Genomic DNA, 27,198 nt, shown 5'->3' with positions numbered 1-27,198 from the left:
TAATCTCTGAGAAAGGAAAAAAGGGAAATCCTTATAAAATTGAAAGAGATTTTCAGAGAAACCATGATAAATGTTACAGTAGTTGGGACCTTGAGAACCTTTCATCCTAGAAGGCAGCCCTGAATAAAGCTGAGATTTTTTTTTTTAACGAAGGAAAGAGAAAACAATGTTTTAAAATCACTTGGGCCTTGCCATTCAGAGGGAGCCTCTGAAGAAATCTGTTTTAACCCTAGTACATAGAAAGCCTAGGCAAAATAACCTGGTCTTAGGCCTACATGAGCGAAGAGGATATTTCAAGTGTGAAACTTGATGTCTTTTTCTCTAAATTCTCAATAATTGTAAAAAATTCAACATCCATGTGACCTTGGACTCTCTCATTTTCATCTGTCTCTTGCAGTACACTCTCTCTGCTAACCATTCAGCACACTGCAAGCCCTGATAAAAGTAGTTAATGTTTACTGAAACCTGCGCATGAACTGTACTAAACCTGATAGGAGTGAAAAGGCAAAGTTCTGTTAACAGCATCCATGTATAATAAAAAAAAAAAAAAAAAGAGGGGGTTGGGGACCAAGAAGGGAGGAATCTTTTTTTTCTTTCTAGTTTGAACCTAAAATTTCTGATGAATAAGTCAATATACATCACCAAAATGCTTTTAATCTATTTTGTTATCTTTTTGGAAAATTTTTGACACAAATATACCTCAATTATTTAACATTTTTCTAAAATTTTTTTTTTACACAACTTAAAACTGAAACCAGCTTCTCTGTATCTGATATTCTCTCAGTTTTTTTTGAGGGCCCAGCTATCTGATTAATAACCGATTTTAATTATACTCTCAAACATTTATTCATTTGAATAGCTGCTTACAGGTTACAGCTGAAGAACTACTTTAAGCAAAAATAATATTAACATTTCAATGGTTACTATCTAAAACATTTTTTCTTCCCTTGACTCTAGTTTTTCAAACGTAAAAACAGTTAATGTTGGTCTAATCTAATCAGATCTTTAATTCTAACATTTCTTACCGTTACATTCACTCTAAGTATATGGAGTTAAATATCAGAACTTACTGATATTTTTAACTTACTGATAATCTCTTTTTCTCCCATTTCCACACTATCCCTTCTTCTCCCATTACCTAGTTAAAATAATATTTCAACTTACACACATACACACACAGACTGTATCCAGAACAGGATGCTCTCAGGTGTTTAAAGCCAACTTTCTCCCCCATCCCCCCCTTGCTTAAAGGGCAGTAATAGAACCAGTCACCTTGGAAACAAACATCACCCAGTGTTTGCAGAACAAACAATGGTACCTTTTCAGCCAGTACCAGGCAGGCAGGCCAAGGGGCAGCCAAGCAACTATGGGCTGTACAGGAGTGTTAACATATTGCATTCATTCAGTGCACGAAAAAGTAGTTCAAGACTGAAAATGAAGTGCTCTCAAATGTGTGAACCTTTGGCTAGAAACCATAGATAAAGTAAGGTTTCAAGTCAAATAAGGCTACCCCTAGTTAGAAAAAAATCTTTTCATTAATTTTGGAATTCTTTTACATACTTCATGACTAAGGTAAACTACACCCTTGTCACTGAGCATTACCTTCTCCTGCGACTAGGAAGAAGTTGCTTAAAATCTTAAAAAAAAAAAAAAAGCATGTTTCATCTAATTATTCCTACAAAACCACCAAGTCATTTTTCTTTTAATATGCCACCATATACTGGTTTTTAAAACATGTATATTGCTTGGCACCTTAATCCACTTACGAATTTCTGACACTGATAAATTTGACTGTAAGTTAGAAAACTAAATGACAATTTTTTAAAATAGTGCCAAACATATATATAAATCTGTAAGGGCCCTGGATGACAAAAACCACTTTTCGACCTTGGATAACAATTACTAAACTTTCATTTATTGAAGACTTACAAAAGCTAATCCTCTGGGATAGCATAAGTTTTAGAAGAGATTCTGTTGTTTCTGTTTTTAAAAAGTTCAACTGAGAGTTAATAAAAAAATATACAAGTGTTCTTCCGATCCTTCAGAATGAAATTTTTAAATGTTAAATGTAAGTAACAGTTTCCTCCTTACTCTGGGTGTGTGCCGACCTTTTCCTTCCCACCAATTAAGAGAGAAGGCTGGGCCCAACTGAATTATTTGGACAGGAGTTTGATGTCAGTTAAATACCACAGTAACTGGCATTTTCTATCACCTCCAGACTAAGGGACAAATGCCTAATTAACATGGACCAACATGCAGCTTAAACTGGAAAAGTGCCTGTCCTTTTTCTTTCTTTTCTCTTTTCTCAAAGATTTAGGTCTTTAACATCCTTGAGTTAAAGTGCACAAAGGGTGTCTAATGCCATCTGACTGAGGTGTAAAGTCTAATTAACTAATGCTTTTTTTGCAGTGACAGTAAATCAGTTAACATTATTCATCTTCCTGACTGGGCATAAGTGAGTGAGGAGGGCCATTGAAAGGGAGCTAAACGGTTATACTGGGTGCCCTTGAAAATGAAAAGGAACTCTGCAAGTGATGACTGATAATCCTAACAACTACTGAGAAATACTTTAAAATACCACCGCTGGGCGTAGCACCAGGCCCGATACTCTAAAAACTAAAGCTGCGGCTCTAGGCAGGGAGAGGAAGAGGAGGAGTCAGGCAGGCCGATGAGAAGTGACTCTCCTCTCCCATCCTTTCCTTCCAGCATCACAGAGCGGGCGAGCAGGCGCCTAGCGAAAGCAGAACTGGAGCTTTCCACTCCTTTATCTGATTCTGCACCTTTCCAAGTAGTTTTTTTTAGTAGACCAAAGAAAAATTACTACCTGGAGTACTGTGGGCAAGTGACTCCCACAGTTTGGCCAGTTAGGCTAGTTTCAATTAATCAGTAAAACCACCACCTTCTTAGCATCTGGCTTCTTAGTTTCATTGCCTATTCAGTACCCAAAAAATGCACATGCATATCACACTCATATTAGCAAACCATAAATTTATCAAATGCATTCACTGAATGCCAGAATCTGAAGAGAAAAGGCCAACAGCCAGACAACACCTTCCGAACCATAGCTCAGTCTGTACTGAAAGAATGGCAGTAACTGCTGTCAGCCTCTCCACCGTCTGCTCTGGATTCCAACTCCCTGTCCCCCCCCCCACCCCCCTGCACCCCATTCCAGAAGGCGGCTCCTTCCTTGGTGGCCCAGGAGGTGTGTGGTGGGGGGAGGCATGGACTGAAGAAGGCGCTTTCTTAGTCCCTCTTGCTCCTGCCTCCTCCTCCTCCCAGACCGTCCTGGGAAAGCTGGGGGACAGGACTGAATGTGAAGAGCCAGCGCTGAGGCTTGGGGGAAGAACTCCCAGTGCTGAGCCACTCCTGGCCCCAGATCCAGAGGAGCGGCGGGATCCAGGGTGATGACCCCAACTGCAGCAGCTTCCTCCATCTTCTTGAAGTACATCTCAAAGGGGCAGAGTTGGGAAAGGAAGTGAAAGACGGAGGCCCAGGTGCTGCAATGGCTTTATCTTTCCCCTCCTCAGTGTTTCTCTCAAGTTTCTGTTTCACTGCCCCTCAAGGAAGGGCTACGTGAACTGACTGCACACTTCTTTAATAAAATTCTGCAGGAAATCAACAGGTTTGATTAACAACATGGTTTTACAAGCCACCTGATAATAGGGTACTCTCGAAAGCATCAGGGTCAGAACTCAATCCATTTTGAATAAAGACATTTACACACTGTTTATAGATCTGTCTTTAGGGATTGTTATTCATTACCTTATACACTATTATGCCTAAAAATCATCTTTTCTCCTGTTCAAAAAGTAACGTGGCTTCAGAGAAAACTTTACTTCTGTATTCCTAAGTTTATTATGTATTCATAACCCCCTCCTCAAAAAACAGCTCTTAGAAAAAGCTTAGTTATTTACTATTATCTCCAGGTTGCCTAGTCACTGGGACCTGGGGCAAGCTACTGGAGGGGGAAAACCCCCAGTTGATTAAACAATTCTTCAAAATAAACTAAACTAAAATCCTTAAGATACAATTTATAGCTGATTTCTATTTTTTTTAAAGATAATTACTAAAATCCACAAAACAAAGGCCAAGAGAAGGCACTGAGGGAGTCCCCTTTCAAATCAAACCTCTCTTAGAATCAGAATTGTAAAACTGCTTTGGAATTCTTGAAATTATGTTTGGAGAGTTTTTTTCCTGGAAACTCTTGTGAGATCAGCGTTCGTCAAAAGTAACCATTACCTTTGACGCACCCATGGGAGCCTCACGGCGGCTGAGTGCACCAGACTGGGGAGGTACTGGTCCCATTGTACGGATGGCCACATCCCTGTAACTGAGGTCAGCCGACTGTAGTCACATGCTGCCTCTCTCTCTAACCAGGTCCACTTAATGAATGTAATTCCTTCTGCCTGCTTTGTAAAAATCTAGTTTTATTCTTTGCAGAAAAATATACAAGCATGGTCTTTTCAAGATGGTAGCTTCCTAAACCCTGCTCTTTCCTGGGCTCGGCAGATATGTGCTTATTGTACTCTGTTTTGCTAAGAAACTGGTGAAGATTGCCTAGAGCAACTTGAAAAGGCTATAAAGTTTGAAATAAAGATCACATTCAACAGTTTTTGAAAATACAGAGACACCATATGAAACGTGAACAGAATACCTGTGCCCAGCCCTGACTCTCAGAAAAAGGTGTAACATTGGGATGATTTTCCTTCAGATAATATGGAGACATCAGAAATGAGGCAGCTGCTTCTCCTACCTGCATCTTGAGGGGGTAAAGCAGTGCAAGATCTTCGCTGTCAGAGCCCAAGAATAGCGTTAAAAGGCACTGCTGTTGAGTAACAACTACTAAGCCACCAACACACCCATTTTAAAGAGAAAAAAATAGGACCACAGGAGAATGTAGATAAGGTTTTTGAGGAAGGTCTCACTCCCCTGGCAGGTGTTTTGGCTGTTGCCCTTAAGCCTTAAATCAGCCTGCAGGATGCTTAGAATTCCCGTTTTATGGTACTTTTCCCTTATATAAAAAGACAGTAGTGCCTAGTGCCTCACCAAGGTTTTTCTGTTTGCTTTTACTGATTGAATATGATAAAAGAAGGAGATACTGCCCATTTTACAGACGGGAAAAACAACCAAGGCACAAAGTGTAATATCTTCTCATTTAATCATAACCAAGGTTGGGCTTGTGTTTAGGACCTTAGTCTCCTAGTTAACAAATCCAGCCTTCTAATAGATATACGAAATTAATTAAAAGGGCCAAGGGAGATATGTCATGAGGTATGTTGAAACGTTTCTAATTCACTTCTCCAACAACATTCCTTCCTTTGAAATGATAAAGAGAACAAGGTGGGGTGGGCAGCTCTGGAAACTTCAGTAGTGAGCAGGTGGGAACAAAATGCATCTTCCTAGCTTGTCATACAACGGCCCTCAGATTCTCCACCTACACAGTTGTTCCTGTAGTCCACTTGCTCTTCAGAACTGATCTAATTGTTATTTTCCTGACTTTAGACCTTAGAGTGATTCATATGCAGGATCTGTTTTCCTCTAGGGCAGGGGCCTCCAGGGAGCTATTTCAGAGTGTCCACTTAGGCATAAGTCCATCAAGCATCTACAAACCAAGTGAATTGTACACACGTTTGTATGAGTATTTGGCAAGTGTATGAAAAGACAGTTGTAATTAATAAAGATAAATTCCCCTAAAAGTGTCGTTTCTAAGAACTTTTTGTCAGAGCTTCCCAACAGATTCTAAAAATATAACTAAAATTATGCTTGGTCTGGAAAAATTTTTTACATTAAAAGAAGTCCTTAGGGGCCAGCCCCGTGGCGTAGTGGTTAAGTCTGGCGCACTCCGCTTGGGCAGCCTGGGTTCACGGGTTCGGATCTCGAGTGCAGACCTACACCACTTGTTGGCGGCCATGCTGTGGTGCCAGCATGGCCGCTGACCCACAAACAAAATAGAGGAAGATTGGCACATGTGTTAGCCCAGAACGAATCTTCCTCAACAACAACAAAAAAGAGGTCCTTACATTTGAAAAGATTGGGAATAACTGCTCTAAAATGTCCAAGTAACACGACATTGATTAAAGCAAAATACCCAATTAAAAATACAACCACAGGTAAACAACACATCACATCACCCATAACATTCACAACAAGGTCTGACATAAGATGGAAAACACCTTCCTCTCAAGGGAATTTGACCCTTTGGAAAGACTTTCTGAACTGCTGGATTTGTTTTTCATTGGTGACTCTCATTTCTTTGGATCATATGCTAATCAAAAAATAAATACATTTTGTCAGTTTAGTACTTTTTAGAATAAATCCATTTCTGTTTACATATTCATAATTTACAGTAAAAATTTTAATCCTAGATTGGCTTTATTTAACTAGGAAAATACCCTTCCTCCCCCCATATAGTGAGTACCCAGGGAACAAAGCATAATTAAAATATTAGCTTATGACCCCTTCCCACAAAATATGCCACATCAAAATAATGTGATTTTCATGTCAAAGGACATTTGAATACATCAGAAAATACTTACATGACATTAAATTTTTAATAGATATAATTTAAAGGCATGTACAAAACCGGGCTTTTTATTGTCCACGAATGTAACAAATCCCATTTTTGTAATATGTGTATGCATCCATAGAAGACCATCTAGAAGGAGATATATAGTAGAGTTACTTCTGACTCATGAGAGGAAATAATTTTACTTTCTTTTCCTCTGTGCTGTTTTTAGATTTTTCTTCTTTTTTATTCATTCAGAATTTTTCTATGGTGAATACGAGTTATATGTATAACGAAATAAAAATCTAATGGGAAAAAATTTTTATACTTAGGGATATTTCCTTTGTAATCTCTGATTGACAGGATGACCAGGTGGTTTTAATTTTCTTCATGCTCCCTCATATTATCTACAGTGAATGTGAACATTTTATAATGAGAAAAAATGTTTCCATAGTACTGTGATTTTGATTTACTGGCTTGGTGGGTTATTGATATAATGTGCTCACTAACATCCTCAGCAGGAAGGATGGTGGCTCCACCACACACAACTTCGGACAAGCCCACTGAGGACATAACTCCGGACACCTGGACTTGGCAGGGCTGCTGACACTGAAGAGAAGGTAACATGCAAGACCCAGGTTCCCCCCAGCCCTGACCCTGCATCTCTGGGGCCTCAAGTTCATCACCTGTAAATGAAGGGGGTGTAAGGAGAAAAACTGGACAACGATCCCTGAGGCCCTTCCAGTACAATATTCTGACTGTAAGCAGAGAAGATGCAAATACACTTTAATCAAATCTTGCTGGTCATATCCACTTGCCCAGGGTAGATTTAAACTGATTTCACCAATTTGACTACTTTTATCGCTTGATAGATAGCATAACAAAGATAAGAACATTGGATTAATACAACACTTTTTTAAAAGTTTCAGACGCTGGCAAATTTTCTGCTTTGCTAATTTGTATGGCAACCCTGCTCTAAATGAAGGCATACAGATGAGAGGCTCGAAACACAACAAACCCAGCACCACTCATCGAATGTTCGGCTGTGCCAGATCCTGGGTAAGTATTTATAGGGTTTTATATCATGCCCCACAATCCCATGACATAGATCTGATTACTCCCTAAATTTTACACGTGTAAAAAAGATCTGTGAGAAAAACAAAAGATTTGTGGTGTGAAGAGCAAAAGTTGTTTTCAACTGTGGTATGTGCCTAAGGCCAAGTCACCCACTGCTCTGTCTCAATGCCTCCACCTATGAAACAGGGAAAATAACTCCTGCCTCATTCATTCACTCAACAAACACTGACCGAGCACCCAAGAGGTGCCAGGCACTGTGCAAGGTGCTTGGGATGATGGTGAACAAAATGGATTAAAAGGAACAAAAAGCCCTCATGGAGCTTATACCTAGTACAAGGAAAACAGATAATGCGTGCCTAGAACGCAGTGGGTGCTTGATGAACGTTAGCACCCTCTCTTCCCCCTTCAGAAATGGAAAAAGCATTAGAAAACAAATCCAAAGCCATCAGCTTTAAGTTAGCCCGAAACTAGAAATTTTTACCTAATAAGCAAACACAGAAGAGCAAAGATTAAGAGCACTTGTGCTGGTGTCTACTGGCCTGGGCTCAAATTCTGACTCTGTCACTTCTGGCTGGAGTGACCTCGGGCAAGTTATTTCAACTCCCTAAGCCTCAGCTTTGCCATCTGTAAAATGGAGACAACAACCTCATAAGGTTGATGCAAAGATTAAATGAGACAAAGTACAAAAGGGGGCAGGGGGTAAGTGCCCCTTGTATATCAAGGGTACCGGGTATGACTAGGACCATCTCTTTTTCCATCTCGTGGAAAATCACACCAGCTTGGTAGGGTTGTGAGGCTTATGGAGATAATGCTCGAAAAGCATTTAACCCAACTGGCATATGAGGGTACACATATCTGCTTCTTAAAAATGACTATTAACACAAGTGGAGGAGGAGGGGGCAAGGATGATGTCATACTCCACGGCCAGAGCTCAAAAGAGAAAGAGCTGGGAAGGCCACACCCAGGGTTAGGAGCCAGGAAGGGCGCTTTGCTCCTAACACAGGGGCTGAGTATGTCCGCAGAGCGGGATCAGATGCAGGTGGTTGTGAAATGACAAATCAACCGAATCTGAGTCACCCAGGGTGGCATCCAGAGTGTGTGGACTATGTAGGCCCTGGCTCTGGTGGCCTCTCTTTCAGGCGCTTTCAGCTTCACCAGAGGGCTGACAGAGCAAAGGAAGGAAAGGAAATGGATTTATATTTTGCAGGTTTCTAGAGGAAGGCGTGTTGGCTGTGGAGGGTAAAAATGATTTGGGAGAATTATCAGTAAAACACACAGCCAGACCTCCACTTGCCCTCCATTTGGACAGGTGAGGGCACCCTTCTCTCCTTTCGGGCTGCAGCAGACAACATCGGCTTATCTGTCAGCACCGGGAATGCCAAACACTTGGCAGGACTTGAGAACTGGGTGTGGGGGGTGGGCAGACTGGGCTCAAGTCCCACCTGAGGCTGCAACACCTGGGGCCCCGGGCAGGTGCTCACAGTGCTCCAGGCCAGGTCTCCACACACCACATCTCAGGACACACATGTGCCAAGAAAGCTTTCAGCCCAACCTTCAGTAAACCAGTGGTAGGAACATATAAACCAATACGCCAACATTATAAACATGAGACAGTATTCAAGTGAACAAGCCCCCAAAAGAAATATACTAGACCAAAGGGATCCGAACCCAAACCTTCCATGTCAGGGCCCAAACTGCTGCCCTGTGCCCTCTTCCTACTACACATCACCCTCTCGAGGGTGGCTCACCTGGAGTTGGTAACTAAGAAGTCAAATATTAAGCCGGAGTATGTGATTCAGCTTTTAAACAAGTCTATGGCTGTAAAGAAATAAAGCCTCCTGTGTGTATACATCGCCCCAGTGGCTCTGGGCAATTCAGAGATCCTCAGTGCTGCCTGGTTCACCCTGCACCAGCTGACATGGGATGCCCCCTCTACCTCGGGCCAGAAATAAACAGGGAAGTGAGCCACAGCAGCCACCAAAAGCACAGACGCGGCCACATTCCCCCTTCTGAGGGTCTGCTCAAGATCTTAGGACTCCTTCCCACTTACAGAAGAGAAGCTCCAATTCTGCCTCCCCGCCCACCCCACCCTGCCCCAGGTGGCTGTCCAACCCTCTCATCTTCCAGTACACCGTCCTCAACCCCAAATTACACCCGAAACTCCAAACCCACCCTGCCCCTTCCCGCCTGGACCTTAGCCCCTGCTTCTGCTTCTTCCATAAGCCTCGGGCTTCCCATGGGTACTTGGCTCGGGGTCTACCCTGCGCCGAGAATTCCTTTCATAATGTAAACTCCCAAAGGCAAGAACCACCATGCTCCACACCACACCGAAACCTAGTGTCCTACAAGCAGGAATTGCTCAATTAAGGATATTCCAGACAAATTTTGAGGCATTCAAATAATGTGTTATGCTCAAATCCAGGCAAACTGTTAGAGAAGAGTCAAGACAAATGAATCAAGTCAAGCGGTTCAGAATTGCTAGGCTAGGATCTCTCCAGGAACCAAGCGTAAGGAGATTCTGTACAAGAAAAGAATGGCCCTTAAGACTGCACACAGATGGGCCATAAAGTCTCCTGGTGGTCTGACTGATCTCAGAAACGTGAACATCTCTAAGCTTCGGTTTCCGGTCCTTAACAAGAGGAGAATAATACCCACCCCTTGACCGCGGACTAACATACGCAGCCAGCCAGCACAAGGCCTTGGGCATAACCGGAGCCTGCCCGCCCTAACTGTATGCCCAGGCTGGTCACAGGCAAAAGGAGCCCACTCACCAACACTCTCAGATGCCCGCCTCCCCAATTCTCCTCCCGGACCCCCAAAGCCCCGCTACAGCTCACCAGCATCCCACCTCCCCCTGCACAATTCTAGCTCAAATGAGAGAACATGCTAAAAAACAACACTCAACAAAAAAGGTTGCCAACAGTCCCTTAAACCGTAACATATAGAAATCAGTTTTAGGTGATGAAAATGATTAACTTTAAGGTATGTGTTCTGTCCAACCAACCAAATGTACAGGGAGCCTACTCGATTTTTCACAATCCTCTCAGCCAGGTCCCTTAGTCCCTGAGTACAGGCTTTGAAATGTGTAGTCAGACATAAAAAAATTAATACGTCCTCCCCAGAGGAGAGAGGACTCTGAAAACCTAAGAGTAAAAGGCAATAGTGTGTCTCTGCAATAATTAATAAACCACTTTATTAATGGTCTCGGGGCCCACTGTCTGACTTTCTTCACATCCCCCACGGCGGATTTTTTAAGTCTTGGGAACAGGACTCCCTTTCCTGGCTGACCTCGTCCGTGGGGAGGGAGGTGGAATCTGAGCAGAAGACTGGGAATATCTGAGGGGCAAAGCCGTCACCTGGGTGAGTGCAGATGCCACGCAGGTGAGCAGTGAGGGGAACTAGCTGGCCCCTGCTACGCGTCGGCTCCACCTTTATGAACAGATTCTATTTCCACCAGAGGCTCTCAGCTCCTGACGCCTTCATCCACGGCGTCCAGCCAGCATTCACTCCCAAATAAATAGTCCCCTTCCAACTCCCAATGTCCACCCTCAATATTTTCAAGGGAAAAGAAATGAGTCTCCCTCCTCTAACTAATTCCACTACTAGATGAGCTTATATAAGTATCAATTGATAAAACACAGCTAAAGAAATTTAAACATTATTCATTTGAATTTCTATTTGCTGAAAATAAAGGTCCCACCTTTCAATGACCACTTAACAACGGCTTCAGGTGGCAGCCTACATACCCTGGGCTGGAAAAATCCCTTCGAAAAAAAAAAAAGAGAAGAAATTATTCCGTTAAATATGGTACCAAATTCCAAGCTCATTCTGCACTTTGCTGAACATGTTGTCTCCTCTGCTGCCTAATTTTTCTAAAGGGTTAGCAGTGTTCCCTCTCTGAGACACAGAGCCGCTCACATCACGGCCCTGCTTCTGCACTTGATGGCTCACAACTGCCTACACAACCTAGCCGTCTATTTTCCAGAGTCACATGCCAACACTCCTCTCACCCTAACTCGACACAGCACCCCCAACCCTATTCTCCAGTAATACTCCACTTCCTGCTCTATCCTGTCCCCAAATAAGCCTTGTATTTTTGTACTCCAGGGCCTGTACTTACACTGTTCTTTTGCCTAGAAGTTCATTTTCCCTTCCCCACACGCCTCTCCACGTGGCCAACACTTCATATTTGAAAACATCACTTCCTCTTACCCGGACCACTTCCCACTCCCAGGTCCTGTGCCTGTCCTGGTGTCTCTACTAGCTGTGATGCACTGGTGAGTTTTAGGGCAGGGACCATGTTTTACTCATCCTTGTGTTCCCAGAGCCCGGTACCCGGGTAGGTGTCAAGAAGCAGTTTCCAACGCAGGGAAGCTGATGGTGGTATTCCACACAGCAGGGAAAAGCACAGAATGCTAGCCTCCTAATCCAGATTTCTTTTCACTACTCCTCTGCTGAAACTATCAAATTGCCATAAGCAAAATAAGAACGATAATAATAACAGTAGTAGTAAATAGAAGATAGGTCAGTTATAACTGAGCTGGTAGCACACAGCCTGAAATTTTCTATTTGTTCCTAATTTCAAAATAATCCTTCTCCATAGACCCACCAGAAACAGGAAACAGGGCCAGCCCCGTGGCTTAGCGGTTAAGTGCGCGCGCTCCGCTACTGGCGGCCCAGGTTCGGATCCCGGGCACGCACCGATGCACCACTTCTCCGGCCACGCTGAAGCCGCGTCCCACATACAGCAACTAGAAGGATGTGCAGCTGTGACACACAACTATCTACTGGGGCTTTGGGGGAAAAAAATAAAATTAAAGAAAAAAAAAAGGAAACAGGAAACAGACCATCAAGTGCTCATCGCAATTCAAGATCTGCCAGTTCCATAACTTGCTCACGTAGTCCCACAAAAAGGGAGGAACAGCACACACTGGTGAACCCCATCCCAAAAACATCCTGAGGGAGACAGGACATCCTCCATCACTCTCCTTCAGTCTGCAGGGCTCCTATTGCTTAAAAAGCAAAACAACAAAGAAACAACACCTCCTAGAGGCTATCTCCCATTTGAATCTAGACCAATTTTAAGGTTAGGTTAGTAATTAGATCAATTCAATTGCTGCGCCTACTTCACTAGAACCACAGATCATTGGGCATCATAGCTCCATGATCCTGACCCCCAATACCAATTCTGAGACAAAACCTTGAATTTATATATTAAATAAAACGACCATAACCTATTATAACATCAAACCACAAGAGGCCTGCTTTCAAGGCCCTGACCCTACAGAAACCCAAGGCAACACTAAACCCCCCAAACGCTTATAGAGCTTACAGTTTCCAGGCTCTTCAAAGGGGCTGACATACTCTTCTCAGTCTGAAACAGAGCTCAGGCACTTTCAGTGAGGTTAAAAGTGGGTGTCCACAAGAAAGAATTTAAGAGCCAGGCTTGTGCCCCAATACCCACCGCAGAGAGGCCCAGCAGAAGCCCCGACTCCAAGGCCACCCTCTTCCACTTTAGGGGCCTCTCCCACCACAACCTCTGGTCCACCGGAACCCCTCTAATGGGAACTCGGGGAAAATCTCATCCTCACCCAGGATGTGAGGATTTGTTCAGGGCCTCACCCACCTCTCCTCTGGGTCTCTCCCACGGTGCCGGCCCCACACTCTGGGGACAGCCGCTTCCCTGAACTAATAACACCACCTCTGCAAGCCTCTCACTCCAGCAAACACCCGTCTCCCCTCCTGATAGTCCACAGAAGTGATGATCTAACTCATTTTGTCAAATACCTGAGAGAATGAGCTGTTTCACGGGTAAGTTTTAATCTGCTGTTTCCAGAAGCCAGCAACCCCGTCACACACGTCTTCATCCCTATCTTTCCCCTTGACGTGTATCACAGGGCTCTACACGCAGCAGGTTTTCAGGGATATTTATCTGGTGAATATGTCGTGTCATTATGGAAGGCAAAGTAGTGGTGGTTACAAGCAGAGGCTGCACTGTCTGATTCCTACTAGCTGCTTGCCTCTCTGAGTCTCAGTGTCCTCATCTGAATAATGGGGATAATAATTGTACCTACATCATACGGTCAAAGAGTCATGATGAATGAGAGGACCCATGTCAAGAATTTAAGACAATGGCAACTAGTATGTGCTCAATAAATGTTAGATCTTATTACTACTGCTCCCACTGCTCTCATGCTGAGAGTGTTTCCACACGAAAAGCCTAACAATCAAATAAGGGTGAAAATTAAAGTCGATAACTTGAGATTTTTGACTTATCAGATTGGAGTCATATGGATTACGTCTAGCAAGGGCACAAGAGAAACTGAAAGACTTAACTTCTGGTTTATCTGATTTAAAGCAAATACGGGTGGGCCTTGACTAGAGATGTTTTCACCCAAGGTGGTCTGTAGCTCAAATGCCATCTGTTGACCTTATTTAAACGCACCCTAGGTAGTAGATTCATTTGTAATATGCATAACCACATCGCAGTCTCTGCTGTTTCATGCTGGATTTCTATGTATTATGTTTTCTGTAGAGATACAGGAGGCAGCACTGGCTACTATCAGACTTCCCAGAGACAAGCCAGCCAAAGAGGCCCTTCCAGAATGCCAGTTACCATAAAGATAACAATGAAATAAAGTTGCTGGGCCATTTTGATCATGTTTTTTAAATATAATAATTTGGCCAGTGCTAACCATACTGCCTCCTCAATACACAAACCCCCCTTTTTTTTTTGACTATACCACAACATGGACACATGGCCACACACCATTTACTCTCCAGTGGATGGATAAAGACACAAAGCAAGCTTCAGAAGACACGTGCCAGGATTATTCACCCACGTTGACATCAAGAGTTGCTCAGAAAAAGAACAAAAATAACAAGAGGGGTAACGACCCCGGTTCTCAGCACTTCCTGCCACAACGCAACCAAATGTGCACGACACTCACCCATCCTAAGGCAGAGCAGCCAATTTCCTAAGTCATCTTTACGGCATGGCTCCCAATGCCACATTCTTAGCAAGACAACAATGACTTTGGGTTCACAAAGAAGGGACATGTCACAGACGCCCTTACAAAGCATCACATGGCCTGGCCTAAGTGATATCCCTTTGAACTTCTCTGAAGAAAGTTCACTAAAATTCTAAAGCACGTATTTCTTTATTAACTTGTTTCATTAACCTCTTCAGGAGTTTTAAATAAAATATATTCAACTTTCATTCACTTAATCTTAACACAGCAGATGGTCTAACATATCCAGAAGGTAGCCACACAGAAGATATTCCAACATCCCAAAGCCCAGGGAACCTAACACCACCAAGCCTTTCAACAAACGACACCAGAGATGCAAATACACAACTGTTTAAAGAAAAAGAAATTACCCAACAGGTAGCATGTGTTGTCACCACGATCTAGCAGTTACGGATGGGTTTTCCAAAAGTGAGCTTATTATTTGTCACCAGACATTGCCTACTGCATGTACTACTGACACCAGCTCTGGATATTCATCACAAGGCCATTATCTAGTAAGTTATATTTGCAACAAACTTCTTATTAGACCTCCAAATCCATGCTTCTGCCTGGGTCACAGTGATGTGAAAGACTCTGAGTTGTTTGCACAGTACCTTAAATTTAAATTTTCAAAAAATATCCTTAAACCCAGTTTTAAAAGTTTTCTTCCCATGGGCCAGCCCCGTGGCTTAGCGGTTAAGTGCACGCGCTCCGCTGCTGGCAGCCCAGGTTCGGATTCCAGGCGCACACCGACGCACCGCTTCTCCGGCCATGCTGAGGCCGCGTCCCACATACAGCAACTAGAAGGATGTGCAGCTATGACATACAACTATCTACTGGGGCTTTGGGGGGCGGGGGGAATAAATAAATAAAATCTTTAAAAAATAAATAAATAAATAAAAGTTTTCTTCCCAGCATCTCCTTACCAAGCTATTTCAATTAGAAAAAAGTGGGAGGGGGCAAGGTCTTTGTTGAGTTTTTTTCCCCTAATCAGTTGATTTTATCAAATATAGGGCTGGAATAAAGTGTGGTGTCTGTTCTAATGGATTCATGGTCGTGGTGACGCGAAACATCCATGCCCCTAAGCAAGAGATGGAAAGTCACGTTCTCCCCAGTGTGGGCAAATGACCAGCACTACCTGGGGTCCAATGAGACAGTGGGGTTACATCGGTCAGGACTGATACTATACAAGAGAAGCATCTTCGGGGCATGCTGGGGCTCACCTGAGGTTTTGATGAGTCTTCTGGATGACATCAGAGAAAAGCATTACCGAAATCTGGGAGCACTGCTCAGACTTCCTTGTGAGATCGTCTTAAAGGATAGTGTCCCAGCTCGCACACAGGGGGGTGGCCGTGCAGGCAAGTGAGGCAGACACCCCCCTCCCTCAGGAAGGAGGAATTCCAGTACAGGAGAAGGTAACTGAAGGTGGCACTGCCTGAGTGGCCCAGAGCACTCCCTGATAGAACTCGCGGAGGGTCAGATTGCACAAGGCAGCATGCCTGCACTCCAGCTTCTAGTTTTTACCAACTCAGCGGAAAACACGTGACTTTCTATCTCATTCGTTCCACAAAGATTTTTATTTGCCTTGAAGAAAAAAAAGTTGATTAACGCCGTAAAAACCCAAGGAGTGCCTGGGGGGAGCAAGTCTGCCATCACTAGAGGTGCTCAAATACAGGCTAGACAATCGCTCAGTGGGGACAAGTCCCATTCCTTGTGGAAGGGATGAAATCTTTCCTTTGGCACCCACAGATCTAGTGTAAAGCCCAGCACGCAGTAGATACACAGCAAGTTTCGTTTACCAGATGAACTTTGTTTTCACACAGATTACCGGTCCAGCAAAATACTGATGTAGTTTTAAGACATTCAAAGCATCAGGTGACCCCTGAGAAACTAAGAAATAAGTTGGAAAATCAGGTCATGAAAGGAGTTCTGACGCTCAAGTAAAAGGCTTGAGCAATTTTGAATCTTAAATTGGTTCTTCCTGAAGCCTCTTCCTGAGTCGCATGCTCCCAAGTCAAACAGATAACGCATCACTAAAACAAACAGAAACTTAAATGCTCTTAAGATTTAGTTGCATATCTCATCTGAACATCATTCAGAAGCTCAAGACATCTACAAGAAATCCTCCATGTTCCCTTTGGCCTCAGGAAATTAAAGGGAAAGAAGGAAAAGGAGAGGAGGGGCGGGAGTCATTCATTTATTCCAGTAGGAAAGAACATAGTATCTTTCTCACTTTTATGTAAGTACTTCTCATGCCTCATCCATGCCAGGTATATCATTAACCCATGAAAACACAGCACAATTAGAGAAAATGCTGAAAAAATTTGAAAACATAAACATCTAACTCTTTAAAGGGTAGGGAACGTACCTTGTGCACGAACCTTGCTCTACCTGCATTCTAATCTCAGAGAAAGGCATCACCATCCACCCCTTACAATAGCCAGAGACCTGGAAGTCATCTCTCTGTTCCCCCACCCTCCCTGCCCACCCCACCCCACCCCACCCCATCCTGCCCAGCAACAAGTCCTCCTACTGCTTACAGCTTAAATCTCTATCAAACCCATCTAGGCTCCCCATCTCTATTGCTACCATACTCCAAGCCACCACTGGTTTTCAAAGTTTTGAAAAACTAATCTTCTCAACCATCTTGCAAACAGAAGGCAAAATAGCTGCTTCCTTCTAGTCTAGTCTATTCTCTACTCTGGCCAAGAGTAATCTTTAAAAATGCAAATCTCATCATGCTATTCCTTGGCCTAACACCCTTTATGGCTTCTCAGAGTTCTTAAAAAAAAATTCCAAATACCTGTGAGCTACAAGCAGCATGCTCTAGTCCCTGCCTAACTCACCATGCATGTCATTCACTCCTTCTATGCCTTTTCTTCCTCCACACATACACGCTGCACTTCTCTCACTTAAGCAGACACACCTTCCTCTCCAACCTCAGGGCCTTTGTACAAGCCATTTGTTCTCCAACACACTCTTTCTTTCTCTTCACCATCCTTCAGATATTAGCTCAAATGCCACTTTTGTGGGATCTCTTCCTTGACCTGCCTCCCAGCATCTCTCACTCCTCCTCACAACACAGAGGCCAAATTTAACGGCATGTTTTTGTCATGCTTAACTTTTAGCACTTAGCACAGATGTAAATGACTTAGTGGTTGAATGTGTCTCTTTCAACCTGTATGAAGCCAGCAACTCTCTTTCTCATACTAGTACCCTTGGTGCTTATCAGAGGCCTCACATAGTAAATATTCAAATACCGAATAAATAAAAATCAATAAATAGAGGCCAGCCCGGTGGCACAGTGGTTAAGTTAGCACCCTCCACTTCAGTGGCCCAGGATTTGTGGGTTCAGATCCCAGGCAAGGACTTACACACCACTCATCAAGTCATGCTGTGGCGGCATCCCACATACAAAGTAGACGAAGATTGGCACAGATGTTAGCTCAAGGACAATCTTCCTCACAAAAAACAAAACAAAACAAAAATCAATAAATAAAGACAGTAAACGTTAAGAAAATAACACTATGAGGTTGGCAAATTTGGGGGTGAAAAAAATGCCTGTTTTCCAAAAGGAGATCGAATCTGATACTCAATCCAACTTGATATAATATTTTAAGAAAAGGGGGTTATGAAGCCTTACTAAGCTCTTGAACAACAAATGGTTCTTAGAAACCTTATTTTCATGATTTAAATACAAATTAAATTCAGAGACATGCAAGTTAAGCCTGCTTTAAATTATACTTGGTTTAAAATTTTAAGTAAAACAGTTTAATCCAATATAGGTTTAAACAAGTAGTGGGAAACCTGTTTGAGATGTTCACTAAACAGGTTTATAAAATTTTCCCTCAACAACAACTAAAAGAACAACAACTAAAAGCCCTAAAGTGGAACAGAAATGGCTTTAAAAAAATCTGTTTTTCACATCAGAAAGGAAAATATACAAGGCTCCTTAGAAATAAAACAAAGTTAGAATATTATGTCTGAATGCATCTGCCAGATCTGAGCCTAACTCTAGTTATCAGGTAAGCACATTAAGGAATATTTAAAGGCAGTAATGTATTTTTAATTAACTAGGAATTCATCTTATATAAAGGATACCAAGACCTTCCATCGTGCAGCTAAAAAAAAAATTTTTTTTTAATTCCTTGTTTGAAATGGAAACCCATTCACATGGTTCAAAATGTAAAAGTATAGAAGGGTCTACAGGCAAAACACCTTTCTCACCCCATCTTCCTGGTATCTCCGCTCTTTCTGAAGACATATGTACCTCTTTCAAAAGAAAATTAAGAAAAGATTTTGAGATGATCTTGTATATTCACAAGTATGTGTTTTTTTTTTTTTTTACAATGAAGTCTCAGCATAAAGGAGGCTCCCCTAAAACAGTGAAAAGGATTCTTTCCAGAAATATGATCTATCAAGTACATATTTTGTGCACACACACACACACACAAATAAAGCAAGATCTATATCCTTTAGGTTTCTGGTTTGGTATTCTGTTTTAAATCCAAGGAGTAACGGAAAAAAGAAAAGTTAAATTATACACAGACCAACACTCCTATTAACTCATACCACTAATGAAACAAAAATCTAACTAAGCAGAGAAAATGGGCCCACACATTGGAGCTCTGAAATGATTTTGGTCTTTGATCTGTGTGCCCATCTCTCCTATTTAATATAAACTTCAAACCAAGAGCCATGAAAAGTGGTTATAATTAGTAAGGGCCCTAGTGTGACAGCTTTTAGTGCAATCAGGCATTAACAAAGATTTTTTTTCTCTTTAATTTTGAGTAAATTAAGTTGAGCAAACTTTTATTTTAAAATTTCTGTAATTTAAAATTCTTTCCCACCAGTGTGCACTTAGCACCGAAGTTCTGTGCGATGGGTGTGCTGAAGTCGTTAGTTTCTGTTTCCTTCTCTTAATTTGTGCTGATATTTAGGACTTAGCTTCCAAATTATATGTGCTCTTCTCCAAAAATAACCTGCACCTCTTCAAAAACTCTCATTCTTGTATTAGAAAACAAATCCAATCAACACCCATTATCAAATAAGCACCAATTATGTAATCCTTGAGGTAGGTACAGAAGATGGGAAAATATGAGTAAAAGTGCCTTCCTATTCTTGAGGTGGGGAAAACACGTCAACAGGTAAATTACAATACAGACAGACTGGATAGATGAGGTGAGAGTTATTCTGGATGGAGGACCTAATTCTCCCCACAAGCAGTGGTATTTGAGATGGGTCTTCAAAGAAGATTTAGGAAATGTTATTTGCTAGGAGAAGTGGATGGGGACAGAACAGAATGAAGAATCCATGCTAAGGCAGAAGCAGTAAGAAATTATTCAGTGCAGCAGAGCCGTAGAAGACAGTGACAAGAGCTGAAACTAGAAAGACAGTTTGGAAGCTGACGATGAAAGACCTCGTGTGCCAAGCTGAGGAGTTTGGACTTTTTCCTGTAGACAACAGGGAGCCAAGAGATGTTTTTCAGCAGGCAAACACCATGTGCTGCTTTAGTTTTTGAGCAGAGCGGAGGATGAACTGGAGTAGGGAGACACTGGTGGCAGGAAATTAACTTAGGAGGCGTTTGCAACAGGATGAGGGCCTTAGGTCAGGAGCAATGGGACCGTCCATGTCAGAGCCAGCCTGGAGAGAGGCTTCAGGGAGGGTCTGGTGACTGATGGAACGTCGGGGCTGAGAGAGACACGAGTCAAGGACATCAATGTGCTTTCTGGCCTAGAAGACTGGGTGGATGGTGCATTTCAGATCCCCTTCTAGAAGTGAGGGAGATTACTTTTATTTTTACAAGTTACTTCTGAGGTACCTGCAGGGCAATCTAAGTGACAAAAGGTCCCAGTTGGGAAAAGCCATAAATGGAGATAGAGAGCAGGGAGCTACCGGTTTATAAGTTTAGAGGGAAGGGCAGAAAAGCACCAGAATCCACGGCTCTTCCGACCAGGTACGGGAAGGCGAAGGCGGCTCTAGAGCAGGGCACGGAGCACCAGCAGCACAAATGGATGTAAATGGGACCCTGACAGCCTGCCACTGGTTTAGGATGTAAAAAAAAAGCCACTTTCAAGAGTAACACATTTCCTTAAGGTAAGAGGGAGCCCAAGGCATTTTGGGGACAACTATCACTTCCCACCACCAGCAGCCCTTCCTTTTCTGGAATCTGGTCTCCCTCCTTCCTGGACTGCACTCAAAGGGGAGGGCGAGACAAGGGTCAGGCAAGTGGCACCTGTGGCTAAAAGATCACTCCTGTCACGATCCTGGACGTTTCTGATCTGGGGAAATTCAGTTTTATGTTTGTATGCCACATTGTTTTCTTTAAATCAACCACCTTTTCATGTATTTGAGGTCTGGGACTCCCAAGAACATAAAAATAACTACTGTCTCTTCCCCCTCGTTCCCTCGCCATCCCCTCCAGCCATGGCAGCAGTCTGCCATCCACCCTCTCAAGAGATGTATGGCCAGAAGACCAAAACACTGCCCTGTAAAAAGGGCGGAGAGTCTTGTAAGAATTTTGCAAAAACTTGAGAAAACAAAATAAGGGAGTCTAGGAGTACAGAAACATTAACTATCAAGCGAGTAAGGGCTGATTGAAACGCTAAGAAAAAAACAGGGGAGGAGGAAGGACACGCCACAGAACTTAAAACATGAGGGAGAACTGGCAGATGACAGCCCCAGAGCAAGTTTCCCAAATAACTGAAGAAGTGACTTGGAAAGCTGAGCCACCTACCAGAACAGCTTCCCAGTGCCAATGAATCTGGTTTGTTTTAGAAGCAGATGAGTTCTAGAACTTTTATTTACTACGGGGTTTTAAAATATATTTAACGCCACTTAATGTTTTTCCCAACCTCAAATTTTCTGTGAAACCTTGAACTTGCCAACCATGGTACCTTACAGGCATGTAATAAGAGCTTACTTGCTTCATGAAATTTCAGATCTCCAAATATATCACATGCAATACAGTGAGTACACCCAGGCTACTTGCACATACGACGCAGGCCACAACTACTGTACCTTTAAAAGCAGGCTTTCTCACCCTCCACCTCCTGACATTTTGCACTGGATGCTCCTTCGTTGTGGGGCCCTCCGGTGCACTGTGGGACAGGCAGCAGCATCTTCTACCCACTGAAGGCCAATAGCACCCCTCCCCCCCAGCAAGGCAATCAAAAACATCTCCAGACACTGCCAAATACCCCCTGGGGGCAAAACCGCCAGGCTGAGAACCACTGCTTTAAAGGTCGACCAAAGCTTACAACCTGCCTTTTCCTTAAGATCCATCCCTAAGTGAACTTCATTAAGAATAATTTGCTAAGTTGGCTTGTCTCTTGGCATTCAAAGCAAAACAAAAGTTCTGCGTCTCCCCAACTTGAACACTAACTCCTAGGCAAATTCTGCCCCAGGTAATGCAGCAGTGCACAATTCTGGAGAGGAAATCCAGAGTGGATACCCACACAGCTTCCTGAGCTCAAAATATACCACTTTCTTCCATATATAGATTTTGACTTTCTGAACACTTATTTTATCCTTACAACAATCCCATGAGGTAGAAAACCTACTGAAAAAAATGTATATAATCACATTCATCAACAGAAATGCCACCAAAGGCTAAAAAGTTTCTTTTTTAATTGCCTTACATCTTCAAATTCAACTAAAGAATTATTGTGAAAAGGATCTGGTCTAATTTACAACACACACACGCAGATGAACTGACGCTGTATATTTAATGCTCAGTCTTCTGAGGCCAAGCTGACTTTAAAAAGCAGGTGTTGCAGGGAGCTAGGCCGGGGTTAGTTCTGGGTCCTAGGCTTGATTTATTACCAGCCACCGAATGGACATTGGCACAGCTGTAAAATGGGTTAACATACCCACCTACCCTCCCTGTGTTTCTCTGAGGATAAAATCTGAATCTTTCTTAAAGGCCTTCACAAGAGCGGCGTGAAGTTCACTTTGTTCAAGCTATACTCTAATGAAAAATGAAATTGTAAAAGTAATTAAATCACAAAAAGTCTCAAACATTCTTATAGCAATCCTACCCCACAGTCTCTAGAAAAGGGGGGAAAAAGAGATGAGAAACCAAGCAAGTCAGGGGAAAAACAAATAGAGCCATTTAAAAGCTTTATCTCATTACCCCCACTGAGACTTTTTCTCTGCAGTCTGGCCGGCTGACAAAGAATGTGGGGGTTTTCACTGGGCTTTCTCCACCCCACCAGGACCACCCGCCCTCACAGAGTCTGAAAGGCCTCAGGTGAATCCTGTAGGAGCAGTCAGGGCTCAGTCTCCAGTCTCGGAGACTTCACAGAGGCTTTCAAATTCTCTTAGCATTACTTGCTTGAATCACACTGAACAAACAGTCCCCACCCTCTCCCACTTCTTTTGTCTGAAGCACCTATTCACAGGCAGCCACCTTTATTGATGGGCAGACTGGCTCACCTGTACCCTGAAGTACCATCAGAAACAAGATGCACCAGTAGCTGGAAGGAACAGCTCCCTGCGCCCTCCTCCCAGTGCCTTCCCTCCTCTCCACCCTACCCCATCTCCACCAACCAACGCAGTCTCTAGCTACACTTGGCTTCACTTCACACCGGACAGTAAAGACCCAGGGAAGGTGACAAGAAAAACTGAGACCAGCACCGTCAATGACACTGTCCCATAAGACAGCTAGCATAAAAGGAGAAAGGCTGGTCACCCTCACTCCCCATCTTCCTCGTTCTTCCACCTCAGTCAAATGAAAGCAGAGCAGATGGTTTTCCTCTCTGTATTCTGCCGTCTACGGGAGGGGGGAAATTAAAAATAAGTGATGCATTTCAGAAGGCACATCGCATGCCTCCCTCTGTGTTTCATATGGTACACCTTTTACCTCTGATTTATGGTGAGGCCCCTCAGGGCATGGAAATCACAATCTGACCCCTGCTTTTTGAAGACGGCCATGACTATTTCTACCCAAAAATCACTTCCTAAGTCTAAAAGAGAAAAAGAAAACTCATTTAGCCTGCCCCCCTCCAAAGAACCCATCCAATTTCTTAATTATATTTGGATATAAAAAATATCACTCAACTTTGCCTGTTTGGTGGGTCAGATGTACACAAGTAACCCTGAGGCAGGGGAACTTTTGACTTACGGTGGGTTTGCCTTTCAACCACGGCTTCGGTTAGATTTCAACCATTTTACCTTACTTCAAGACCCTTAAACATACTCACAGCAGTAAACCACAATTCTGTTGTTTGTTTTCTAACATTTGGTCAGTGCTTCTAAAGATACTCTAAGCCTAATATAATTATTTTTTAAAAGAACTGGACTGAATAAACTGAGATGGGGAGGTGGAGTGAAAAGGACAGGAGCCCTACCAAAACCGGATCTAAGGAAATGACAATCTCAGTAAAGGGGGAAGAAAACTATTGTCCTGTTATCAGCAAAGACTATACTGCATATTTTTATTGATACTATATTGCATTTTTATCTTCTGAATGAAAATTTATTTAATAAAGAGACACAAAGACATAAAGTAAGGCATCACTTTATGGATAACATAGATTTTCCAAAGCAAACTAAACAACCTGTTACTCATAAATGAAATAAGGTGATGTCACCCACACATATCCTCGGGAAGGGAAGGTTTAACATGAACACACCGGTAATAGGCAAGAAGTCCGCCCAGACAAGCTGCCATCTGACACCAGAGTTGGTCAGAGAGCGTGAACTTCAATTAAAAGACACTTACAAAAGAGAGAGAGATTATTTAAATACGATAACAAAAAGAAAACAAACTTAACATCCTACCTTCCTAGGTCAAAGGACATGGAGAATTCAGAAATTAATTAAATCTAGTAAATAATGTAAAACAGGGAAGGACTCTTTCAAAAATGCTTTGGTTAATTTTAGCATCCTTCTGTTTAGCTGCTTAGCAACACTTATCCTATGACCTTTTAAGCACCACCTACTTTTCAGAAGGATAATGAATAGAAACATCAAAAGGTTTCACTTCTGGCTGTCTCTAGTGAGCACATTTAACCAATTTTTGTAGGAATTAAATTTATATTAATTATGCCCTACAAAACCCTAAAAGGGTAGAATTTTTAAAACTTCATTAACCAGGAAGTTTTTTGAAGGTAATAATGTTGACAAGTGAGCATAAGATAGCAAGCAAAGATTTCCAAACTGACCTAAAAAAGTAGACCCCAACACAGCAGTTCAAAATTGAAGAGTAAAAAATGAAGCCACATAATAACAACTAGCTACTGCCTGATATACCACAGGTAACCAACAAACAGCTGTTGATCAGATGCAGGACTAACAAGGTTAGGTTTATTTTCCTCCTTCAACATTCTGTACCTGTGTTGGACACAAATGAGATCTCAGGAGTCCGCCTGAAGAAATATAAAATAAAAGACCCTTCAATCGAAAGGTCACTTGTTGGATGATGTAAATAGTTAGGAATGGATACACCACCTGTGCCAGCTGAGTCAGACCCATCTTTCCCATCACATAACAAACACTTGTCTGCCATAAGGGCTTAAACTGAACTTCTGATGAGAAAGTAGCATCTAAAAAACCCAGAGAATGATATGCATATAACAGTAAGCATCAGCAGCATTTAAGAGTATCACATAACCAGCAAATCCTCTTTAAAAACAAAACATCCTAAAATGCAACCTGTATAGTAGTATTTTTAAGGATGATAAAACAGGGTAAGTTCATTAACAACCTAAAATGGAGCACTAGCTAAACAAATGACTAAATCAAAGGGTTCTCCCTTTCTTTTGTATAAGGGGGGTGGGAGGGAAGGTATTTCTTCACACATTTAAAACTTGATAAAAGCCATTCAAATGTTTAATTCATCAGTGTAACCAAAGCTCAAAACACATCAAAGCAGGATCCATCAGCCAGTACCCAGAAGGCTCCCTCCAAAGGGCAGAGGTAAAAAAAAACCAAAAAATTAGTGGCTCACCTTTGCATAAATTATTTGAAGAATAATTTCACACCCATTCCTTCAAAAGGTCTGTGTGACTCTTAAAGAAAGAATAGAACTAAATGTTTTCAAAAGAAGGGGAAAAAAAAAAAAAAAAAAAAAGAAGTTTCAGCCAAGACTTCAGTCTCTAACTTAGACTTCCGGGTTACATTATGTCTTAGAACCATACCTGCCTACTCCAAAAAGCACCAGATCTAGAGGATGCTTCTAAGGGCTATGGAGAGAAAAAATCCAAAAAACAAAATAAAAACCATTCTGTTTTTTGCAGTTCCCTTTTCTCCACCTTCCACTTCAATTAAATTTATTTCAGAATACACTCGTGCGCATGCACAGAACACTACACATCTAAAAGAAAAAAGATCTCAAAAATATGGGATGCGCATTAGCAACTCAGCCTTTGCAGAAATCATCTTAAGGTTCTTCTTCAAAGCAGAAATACCTCGCTATTTCCAGTATCCCTATCCAACAGGCAAACTTTATTTCCATTGGCTTTTAAAGGGCTAAGCTTAAATCTAAACTCTAAAACAAGCATGAGGGTTAATTTTTTCTACTCATGAAAACCCACGGACAGGTTTTTCAGCATAGCGAAAAGTTATATTTTTTATTCACCTCTCTCTCTCGCTCCACCACTACCACCACCCCCCCAAAAAAAACGAAGAAGAAAAAACTCCAAAGTGCCCCGAATGTGTGCTGCTGCTGGCTCTGAAGCCGTGTAGAATTTCGTAATGGAATGTGAACTGCTCGTCCGGATCTGGGCTCACGTTCTATCTTCTAACCAGTAAGGAGCGAGGGAGGGCAAATCTGCTGAGCAAGGAGAAATACTTTCCTCCTCTTTTATAACCCATCACCGATACACCGCGGACGCTGGACGTGAGCTGCACGCGGCGCCTGTCAACCGACCCGCCGGCCGGCCAGTCTCCGCGACCCCGGGGTGCTCGCGACCCCCGCCTCCATCCTCGGCCCGGGGCGCTCCCGCCCCCCCGAAAAGAAAAGTGGCCCCTCTGAGAAGTGGGCTTGGCCGCCGTGCCCCGCACTCACGCGCCTCGCGGGCCCCGCGGACGGCCCAGGAGCGAGTCACCACATCCTCGACGCGGCCCTCGGCCCCATCCAGAAAACACGCCGCTTCCCAGGGAGGGGGCCGGCAACGGGAAGGACCTCCCCTGCTCCTTAGCAACCATTAAGGTCGCAGTTTCCTAAGAGACCGCGAGCGGGGAGGGGGGCCCGGCCCGAGGCTCGGGGGGGGGGGCGGCGCACGGGTCCCCTGCCCCTCGACGCCTGCCCGGCTCACCCCACCCCCACCCCGCTCGGCGCTGCGGGCCGGGATGGGAGGAAGGAAGAACTCGCTAAAAATTGGTCCAGCGGGCGGCGGACAAAAGTTTCCGAGCGCGCTCCACAGCTGGGCGGCGAAGCGGGCCCCGGCGGCCGGCCCCGCCTCGGATGCTCCCGGCCTCCTTCCTGTGCTCGTGACGGCGCCGGGCGCCGAGGTTCCCCCCCACCCCCAGCGATGCAGGCTCCGCTCCACACCGATGGCTCCCACGAAAACACGTACACCGCCAACGGAAGGGCAAGGGAACAATACGCACGGACACAACTCCGGCCCCGGCCCCCTCCTCCCCCAGTCACCGGGGGCGGTG

At 43.3% G+C, this 27,198-nt stretch overlaps 1 protein-coding gene across 6 annotated transcripts in view; it reads right to left on the bottom strand.

Annotated features, from left to right (window-relative positions):
• The window catches only part of RREB1 (ras responsive element binding protein 1), a 176,519-nt gene that overhangs the window by 104,916 nt on the left and 44,405 nt on the right, over positions 1-27,198 (bottom strand). The window lies entirely within an intron of this gene.

This window comes from Ceratotherium simum, chromosome 13, assembly GCF_057802395.1.
Source record: "Ceratotherium simum simum isolate JZ-2026a chromosome 13, ASM5780239v1, whole genome shotgun sequence".
In the NCBI taxonomy this organism is placed as follows: Eukaryota; Metazoa; Chordata; class Mammalia; order Perissodactyla; family Rhinocerotidae; genus Ceratotherium; species Ceratotherium simum.
Note: the sequence above shows the minus strand (reverse complement) of the source record. Positions and strands in the feature narration are given on the sequence as shown.